This window comes from Paramisgurnus dabryanus, chromosome 19, assembly GCF_030506205.2.
Source record: "Paramisgurnus dabryanus chromosome 19, PD_genome_1.1, whole genome shotgun sequence".
Classification (NCBI taxonomy): Eukaryota; Metazoa; Chordata; class Actinopteri; order Cypriniformes; family Cobitidae; genus Paramisgurnus; species Paramisgurnus dabryanus.
In genome coordinates this window covers 7,685,049-7,694,969 of record NC_133355.1, presented here as the reverse complement: position 1 = coordinate 7,694,969, position 9,921 = coordinate 7,685,049, and positions in this window count along the sequence as shown.

The following is a 9,921-nucleotide window of genomic DNA, read 5'->3' as shown; positions in this document are numbered from 1 at the left end:
AAGTGCAACCTTGGACTGTTGGTGGCGCTAGCGGGTTTGATATAGAGACTCCAAATTTGCTGTGGAGACTTTTTGGACAGTACTTTATAAGCGTGCCAAATTTCATAACTTTCCTATGTACACTGCTATGGGCTGCCATAGACGCAATGGCGGAAGTAGAAGAACCCGGAAGAATAATAAGAAAACTAACGGATACAAATATTTTCAGAACAAGCGGGAGCCTGATGTCCCTTTAGCTTTCCCTATCTCTGTCCTGACATGGCAATTCTATCTAATCTACTGCCTATTATACGTCATGCAGAGATTGATACAGTTCCAAAACCAGTTACTTTTAAGTTAGCACTTCTGAACATCCGTTCACTAAAGAACAAATCCTTTTTAGTTAATGATCTTATCACCACTAACAACCTGGACTTTATTTTTCTAATTGAATCCTGGTTCAGTGGCGGTTCTACACGGAGGCCAAGGGTGGCCCGTGCCTCTGTAGACATGTCACTGGCCACCCCTGTGGCCACCCCGTTCTGACCCAATAAAAAAGTATACATTTATTTTGATTTTACACGCGACCTCCAAAAGCGGAACTAATGCGACGCAACATTCTACACTGGCAAATTAGAGCGACGCACCCAACCACTGCACTGTTGCTGGCTGCGGGTGCTGCTCGGCGAGTGTCTCAATTTGTTCCCAATCTCCCGATGTTGTGAATGTGTATGCAGGTTTGGGCACTGGTAAGGACTCTAGCTCACTTGACATTGGGACACTACTTATTCTCCTGTGACGTGGCTGCGCGTTGTGATCATTCACAGCTGTTACTCATCAACAACCGGAAAAACCAACATCTCGCTAACTTTTTAAAGTTTACACATTGTAAAAAGCGCTGTAATTAAGTTCTTACATATACGTGCATAAAATTAGGAATATTATTATTAAATGTTACATATAAAAATCTTTACAATTTAAAATAAGTATTATTTTAAATATTGAGTAGATTGTGGTCCCTAACTGTCTAGCAATGTGTGTTTATATTTAAACTAAAACAAACGTTTGTCTTTATAAAAGTTTGCATTTCATAAAGTTTATTGAGTAGGCTCGCGTGATTTTCGGTTGGAGGGCTTTAGAAAAGGTCAAGTGATTTCCAGTAAGGTTTTTTCAAGTAAGAATTTTTAGGTAACTAACGTTTGGCATAATGGCAGACTACCTAACCTCAGTGCCCTGACTACTGAACAAGGGAGCTGATGAGACCCCAGCTCCTCTTTTGCACCTGCACTCACTCTTGTATTAAATAAATATGTATATGATTGTAAAGTAAAATAAAGTTTAAGGGGTGGTTTCCCGTGCAGGGATTAGACTAGTCCAGGGATGGGCAGTATTTCAAATACATGTATTTAAAATACGTATTTGAAATACAAAATAGTATTTTGTATTTTGTATTTTAAAGCCTTTGAAAAAAATGAAATGTAATTTGTATTTAAATACTTTTAAGATGAGTATTTTTGTATTTTTAAAATACTCAAAATACTTTGAGCCAGTCAACCAGTCAGGTGGCTGTTTTCATGCATCAACTAGTTCAGACCAGACACCAGAGTTCAGGTAGGCAAATATATCTGTGCAGCTTTTAGTGGGCAATAATTGAAATGTTGGAGTGGGAAAAAAGCAAGGGCGATTGAATAATTGGGTGTGATGTAATTTGTGTTATTATAACTGTCGCGAAAGGAGATTCAAATTCACACTTGCACGTTGCACGACTGAGACAGAGTGTGACAAATAGGCCTACACTTTTGACTTAAAGGAAAACCACCATTTTTTTTATATTTCACAATGTTCTTACCTCAACCATGGGCGGCGCTAGAGGTGGGCTAGCGGGGCTTGAGCCCCGGATCTATTTTGTAAAGCCCAGATTGTTATAATATGCGCGTCACTAATTTTAATCTGTTAAAATATTTTCTATTACACACAAACTGTTAATCTCTCGTCAAGAACTGTCAACTTGCTTGTTTGATAATTTATGTAAACGGTTAAAAATGCGTGTTATAGACCTTTCTTTTCCCTTCCAAAGCGCGTGAGAGGTGGCGCGTCTTTCGTTGCTATGTACGCAACAATGAGCGCGCTCTCCGTGACGGCGAGTAAACTGAATGCGTGATCGGATTTAAATTGCTCATATGCACCACATGTCAATCATATCATTGCCACCATGCAATCAGTTAATCTTGTCGGGACTTTGGAGTTTTCGTCTAGAGAAGATCTGTTACTCTGTCTGTGGGGTTACTCAGCTGTTTTACTCAAAGAGCTGCGCGGGGTTATTTCACGCCAAGTCACAGTTTATAGCAACACATATACTGTAGAGATGGAGATGTAACACATACTAAACCACGGATTAAAAATAGAGTCATCAGTGCCCAGGTTAATGAAAGAGGAAAGATGAGGAGAAAGGTGCAAAAAATAAAAATCTGTATGCTATGAAGCTCACTCATCTCAATATTGTATGAAGTATATATCATTATGTTGCTTGCTGTGTCTGTGCTTAAGTTACACATAGAGCAGTAGCCTTATTCATTTTTACAGAGATTGAACATAACCAAGTCAAGTCTGTAACTTAAAAAAATCCTAAATAAATCAAAACAGAAACACTACCTGGTTGCAGAAAATGTATAATCATTAATACATTCATACTCAGGAATTTAATGTGTTAGTTTAGTGCCAAGTTTTTAATAAAGTTATTTAAGATAATGTTAAGAAAATGTTTATACTGTTAAATATACAGTGCAATATAAACAGTGCTTTCTGTGGTAAATAATAGAAAAATATGTAATTTACAGAAATATTGTGTATTTTATGTTAAAATAGCTCTGCAGCCCTGCAACGAGATGTCAATCTTGGGTTTGAGTTTGAGATCCAGGAACATATCCTGGATGAAATTCTTATTTATCCTGGCTGAATTAAGAGATGAGTGTGAAAGGGGGAAAATATGACATTAAAAAGAAATCCAACAAGAAAAATTAAGATGTATATTAAAGAGAAAACAGTTGTGGATAAAATAAAGGAACAAGGAATTAAGTGGAGAGTAAAAAAAGAGCCAATATGTTAAGAAAAAAACTGTTGGCCCCCTTTGACTTACATTAGTCAAAGTCATGGGGGAGTAGTGTTAGGTTTACTAATATTTTTTTAAATATATTATTTTGTGTTCTGCAGAAGTCATATAGGTTTAAAATTACAAGAAGTGGGGTAAAAGATGACAGAATTTTTATTTTGAGGTGAACAACTACTTTGATATCAGTGTAAAGTGTTCTCAGTTTAACTCAGTGGAACATTGTTAATTTAATGAGCACTATTAAAAAGTTAATCTGTCAAAAATAATACCACTTAGAAAATGTTTATCATGTTTTAGCTATTAAAAGTGTATTTTTGACACATGCTTGGATGTCTTTGGGCTAAGCCCCGGATATCCACTCACCCTAGAACCGCCCCTGACCTCAACTTAGACAAATGAATACATAACTATCTATTTTCAATGCATGGAGGAAGAGCACTTAGTTTGCAGCATTTCGACCTCAGCGCCAAATAACATCTTTACAGGAGTGATGATGTTACTGCGCCAAAGGTTGAAGTGCTGCAAACTTAGTGCTCTTCCACCATACAATATAGTCATTATTCACTTAAAAATCACATTTTATTTTTTGCCACCATACTTACTCGTGTAACTACTCATGTAACAGTCTTTGAATGGGGAAAACATGAAGTGTTTGGTGGCTTCTAAATTCTTCCCTGTTTAGATCCTAAGGAATAAATGGGACTAGGCTAAATGCTAACACATTCATGACACGATGTGCAAAGATGAAGTGTACATATTGAAAAAAGATGTATTCATTCATCTAAGTTGAGGTAAGAACATAGTAAAATATTGAAAAACTGGTGTTTTCCTTTAAAGGCCCTTTCACAAGTGACACTACAAGTGGTGGAATCAGCACACAGTTGCTGATTTCTTTTTAGCTTTGTGCAGTTGAAGCCTTGTTTACACTTTTGCAATTCGCATGGCTCTACTCTATGGCGTGAACCTGCAGGCTCCTCAGTAAACCTGCAAGACTTTTATGCTTGACGTGCTCTCCGTTGTATAATTCTGTGAAATGAAAAAGGGCGACTCGTGAGTAATTGTTCTCAAAACCATCAAAAAGCAGCGATGAGAGAAAATAGTTTGCCGAATAATTTGTCAAACACTCGTCTCGTGAGAAGTAAATATGTGGATTTCTTCACATATAAACTGTTTAGGTTGTGGGTCGATGACACATGAAAAAGTTTTGAAAAAGTTTTTATAAAACATCACTTTACATAAGGCTGACATGACACATTCATAATCATGACATGACACGTGTCATGAATATGAAGGAGATTTTATGGACGTTTATGACAACTGTTATTAAGTGTCATTTGTTCAATTATGTCATTTTTATTGCAAAAATGACATTGTTTGAGATGTCTTTGTTATGACAACTTGACATTAACCCATACATCATAAATTGTCATGCCAACTTGTGTTAGGAACGACACAACTCAAGAATCCCAATGCAGAGGGTTTTAATGAGACACAGAATCAGTGGGTATGTATTAGGGCTGTCACTTTTCGTTCGAAAATCGATTGCACAATCGATCGGACCAACCAAAAAAAGTTTCGAAAACGAAAATAGGCAATCGATTTTAACCAAATCTGTACACTATTAATTTTAAAAGAATTAAACAGTTAAAAATATAGATGTAACAAAACTCACAAACAAGCAGAAAAAGAAAATAAATAATTCCGAAAGTGCAGTAGGTGTGCGAAAGCTAGACAGAAAATACCCAGGAATTTTACGCACCTATAGTTTCACGCTTTCAATCGCTGCATCTAGTGTTTTGCAAAGAAAATGGAGGACAACGTCAATAAACCTGTGCAACACGAGAGAGCGTCGAAATTGTGACCTTAGGAGATGATGAGTTATGACAAGGAGCCACCCTTGCGAGCTGACAGCGACCCGCTTTTGTGATGGAAGATTGGCAGTACGAAATACGCAGCTGGCAACGAAGTACCCGAGTTTCCCTGGGACATCAGTGCGGTCGGAGTGCGTCTTCTCAACAGATGGACATAAAGTGAATGAAAAGCGCTCTGCTCTTGACCCCTAAAATGTTGATCGACTTGTTTTCCTGACCAATAATTTGTAATGGCCCTATTCTTTTTGCGCATTTCATTATGCCTGCCTAGTGCCGCCTAAGTGTCGGTTACGTTTAATAAAAAAATACTCAGCATGTTCTCAACTTCAAGTAAGTCTATTTAAAGTTTCACTTTTGAACCGTTGTTTGAAATGGATCGAATCATTATTTAAAATAATGTTTGAATTGCCTAAATCATAAAAGCAGCCGGTTGAAGCCCGCAGTAATGTTTTTCATTTATGGCAGCAGTCCACTCTGCATATTTTTTTTAGAGAATGGTGCACTACTGTTGCTGTTTTTTATTCTGCACGAAACTTCATGACAATGAATAAGATTGATGACTTGTGCGTTTCAGGCGCTCTCTTTACATTTGTCTGTTATTTGGCGTTGAAAATGGAAACGTCTTTTTTAGACATGGAAAATCGATTTTACAATCGATTCAATGAACACTTATATATTAAAAATCGAAAATGATTTTTTCACAAAAGTGACAGCCCTAGTATGTATAATGGAAAAACACTCAATGTCTTCATGTAAAGTATGTGTGTGTGTAGGTAACGGCAAAACACTCTAAGTGGGAAACACAGCAGGACCTCCACTCTCAGTAAACACTTGATGTAATCCTCACAGGGCACAGGGAGAGAATCCTGGCGGGACGATGAGAGAGAGAGAGGCGGTCAGATACTTCAGCAGAGTCTGTGCTGGACAGCGCACTGTAGCAGTCCGAGTAACGCGCAGAATAACGCGCCCGAGAGCGCACTGCGGCTCGACAGCGCCAGAAGGAAACCAGCGCTCGGAGATACCACAGACAGAGTCCACAGAGTGATGCCGGGTGACACACCAATCGGGAGAGACTGACGGCAGGACGGGGAAATCTGAAGAGGTAAAGGCAGCAGAGAGCTCGGTGAATAATCCAGTAAACGAGAAACTGACACCAGACGCAACAAGACAAGAACTAGACAAGCTAGCGGGCAGGTACATACAAAGACGAACTTGCAAAGAACAGAGGAAACGAGGGGAATTTAAATCAAACCGGATGGGCAAATAATAAGGATCAGGTGTGGGACGCCGGTGAGAAGAGTCGGAGATAATGAGGTCACCAGGTGGAAGGCGCGCACGTGTGGAGCTGTCAAAACATAAACACAACACAACACATGGTGAAACAAAGACAAAGCGGCCAATAAGACCGAAATCATGACAGGACTCCCCCCCACGACCGCCACCGGGCGGTCCATGAGGAGGCTCACCCCGTCGCCGGCGGAGATCCTCTATCAGCCCAGGGTCCAGGATGTCCCGGGCCGGTACCCAACACCTCTCCTCCGGACCATATCCTTCCCAGTCAACGAGATATTGAAATCCCCTACCCCGGCGACGCATATCCAGTAAGGACTTAACCGAATACACAGGGGCACCATCTATAAGCTGAGGGGTGGGAGGGGTGGGGGCAGAGGGAACAGGATTAAGGTGGGAAAAATACACAGGCTTCAGTTTAGACACATGGAAAACTGGATGAACCCGACCGAGTGCTGGGGGCAATCTGAGCCTGACCGTCACGGGATTAATAACCTTAACAATGCTGTATGGCCCAAGGAATCGTGGAGCCAGCTTGCGAGAAGGCTCACGGAGAGGTAAATCCTTGGACGAAAGCCATACTTTCTGCCCACAGATGAAACGGGGTGCAGTTCTACGGTGATGGTCGGCCGCGGCTTTGGTTCGTCTGGAAACCTGGCGTAATGTAAATCTAGCCCTTCTCCAGGTGCGTTTGCAACGACGGACAAAAGCTAGCGCAGACGGAACCACCGCATCAGGTTCCTGTGATGGGAATAAAGGGGGCTGAAACCCCATGGACGCCTCAAATGGGGACATGTTAAGGGAAGAAACAGGGAGAGAATTATGGGCGTATTCAACCCAGGGTAACTGTTGGCACCAGGAGCTCGGATATTGCGATGTCAGACAGCGGAGAGCTCTACCTAAATCTTGGTTAGCCCGTTCACATTGCCCGTTGGTCTGAGGATGATACCCTGAAGACAAGCTAGCTGTGGAGCCTATTTGTCTACAAAATTCCTGCCAGAAACGAGAAATAAACTGAGGACCCCTATCTGAAACAACGTCTTTGGGCAGACCATGTAAGCGAAAGACGTGTTCGATCATAACCTGGGCGGTTTCCTTGGCAGTGGGCAATTTGGGCAAAGGGACAAAGTGAGCCGCCTTGGAGAAGCGGTCGACAATGGTCAAAACTACAGTGTTTCCCTTAGAACTAGGCAAATTGGTTACAAAATCGATGGCGATATGTGACCAAGGACGAGAGGGAATGGGTAGTGGTTTAAGCAGACCAATAGGGGCTTGATGAGAGGCCTTATTACGGGCACAAACCTGACAGGCTAACACAAACTGTCTGACATCGGGACCCATAGAGGGCCACCAAAAACGCTGACGTATGGTAGCCAACGTTCTCCGAACCCCCGGATGGCAAACAAACTTGGACTCGTGACCCCACCGGATGACCTCGGAGCGAAGCGCATTCGGAACCCACAATCGACCCGCTGGGCACCCTTCTGGCACTTCCCCCTCCCGGCCGGCCCGTCTCACCCGTTGTTCTATTCCCCAGCGCAGGGCACCCACCATCCGCCCCTCCGGGAGGATGGTTTCGTCCCCAGCGGAACCGGGGCTTTCGAACAAACGAGAGAGAGCATCGGGCTTTGTATTCTTGGAACCGGGCCGGTACGAGAGGGTGAAGTTAAATCTGTCAAAGAAGAGCGCCCAACGAGCCTGACGAGAAGATAACCTCCTGGCTGAACGGATGTATTCGAGACTCTTATGATCCGTCCAGACCAGGAAGGGCTCCGAGGTCCCCTCTAACCAGTGACGCCACTCACCCAAAGCCAGTCTGACCGCCAGCAGCTCCCGATTGCCTATGTCATAATTTCGCTCTGCTGGGTTTAACCGATGGGAGAAGAAGGCACAGGGATGCACCTTGCCATCCTTTGCAGACCGCTGAGACAAAACGGCGCCTACCCCGACATCCGAAGCATCCACCTCCACAATAAATTGAGTAGCCGGGTCTGGAATAGAGAGAACAGGAGCAGAGATAAACCGGGACTTTAAATTATCAAAGGCCCCCTGAGCACTGGAATTCCAGACAAACCTCTCCTTAGTGGAAGTGAGAGCAGTAAGAGGTTGAGCAATCTGACCATAATTTCTGATAAATCGCCGGTAAAAATTGGCGAAACCCAGAAATCTTAATAAATCCTTACGGGAGTCGGGGACTGGCCATTTCGGCCACCGCTTTGATCTTAGCAGGGTCGGGACGGATCTCACCGGGGGCAACAACAAAACCCAGGAAGGAAACTGACTTACGATGGAATTCGCACTTCTCCGCCTTGACATACAGCTTATTTTCTAACAGCCGGCGTAAGACTCGGCGAACATGCTGAGTGTGTTCCTGCATAGAGGGAGAAAAGATGAGAATATCATCTATGTACACAAAGACAAACTTGTTAACCATGTCTCTCAGCACATCATTGACCAGAGTTTGGAAGACAGAGGGGGCGTTACAAAGGCCGAACGGCAGAACGCAGTACTCAAAGTGTCCGGTAGGGGTGTTAAAGGCTGTCTTCCATTCATCTCCCTCTCTTATTCGCACCAGATGATAGGCGTTGCGTAAATCTAGCTTAGTAAAGAACCGCGCCCCCTGCAGGAGCTCAAACGCAGTAGACATTAAAGGAAGGGGGTACCTATTCTTAACAGTAATGTCATTTAAGCCCCTATAATCAATACAAGGGCGCAGGGAGCCGTCCTTCTTGCCAACAAAGAAAAACCCCGCCCCTGCGGGCGAGGTGGAGGGACGGATGAGACCGACACGCAGGGCATCATTAATATACTGGTCCATAGCCTCTCTCTCAGGACCCGATAACGAATAAAGTCTACCCTTAGGCGGAGAAGTGCCGGGGAGGAGATCAATAGCGCAATCATATGGCCGGTGAGGAGGTAGGGAGGTGGCCCGGGCTTTACTAAACACCTGAGCGATATCCGCATACTCCGCCGGGACCCCGGTCAAATCGACCGCCGGAACCTGAGGAAGAGAAAGAACAGAACCAGAAACAGCAGAACCAAGACATGACACATGACAAGACTGGGACCAAGACAAGATAATACTATGCTGCCAATCAACGTGAGGATTGTGTTGCGCTAACCATCCATGCCCTAAAATAATAGGAGATAGAGACGCATGAAGGATATGCAACACAATCTCCTCACGATGATTACCAGACACAGAGAGACTCACAGGAGAAGTGCAATGTGTAATCCGCGCCATCTGCTGCCCCTTGAGGGACCAGACATCCAAAGGGGATTGGAGAGGGACAACCGGGACACCCCAGGCGCGCACCAGCGCTTCATCAATGAAGTTGCCCTCCGCGCCAGAGTCGAGAAGGGCAGTGGATGGATAGTCACCCCCAGCGAAGGACAACATGACAGGGAGTTGGGTACTGGAAACTGGGGAGAGTTTAGAAGAGGTGGCGCCCACCAGGACTCCCGTATTCACTGATGGGCGGCGGCTTTTAACGGGCAAGTCTTGGCGAAATGTCCGGGCTTTCCACAATAGAGACAGAGGGCATTCTGTAACCGCCTCTCTCTCTCTCTCTGTGACAGGCGCATGCGCCCCAGTTGCATGGGCTCCGACTCGACTGAGGGTGACACAGGGGCCGAGGAAGAAATGGAGGTCTCATCCACAAACACACGCTG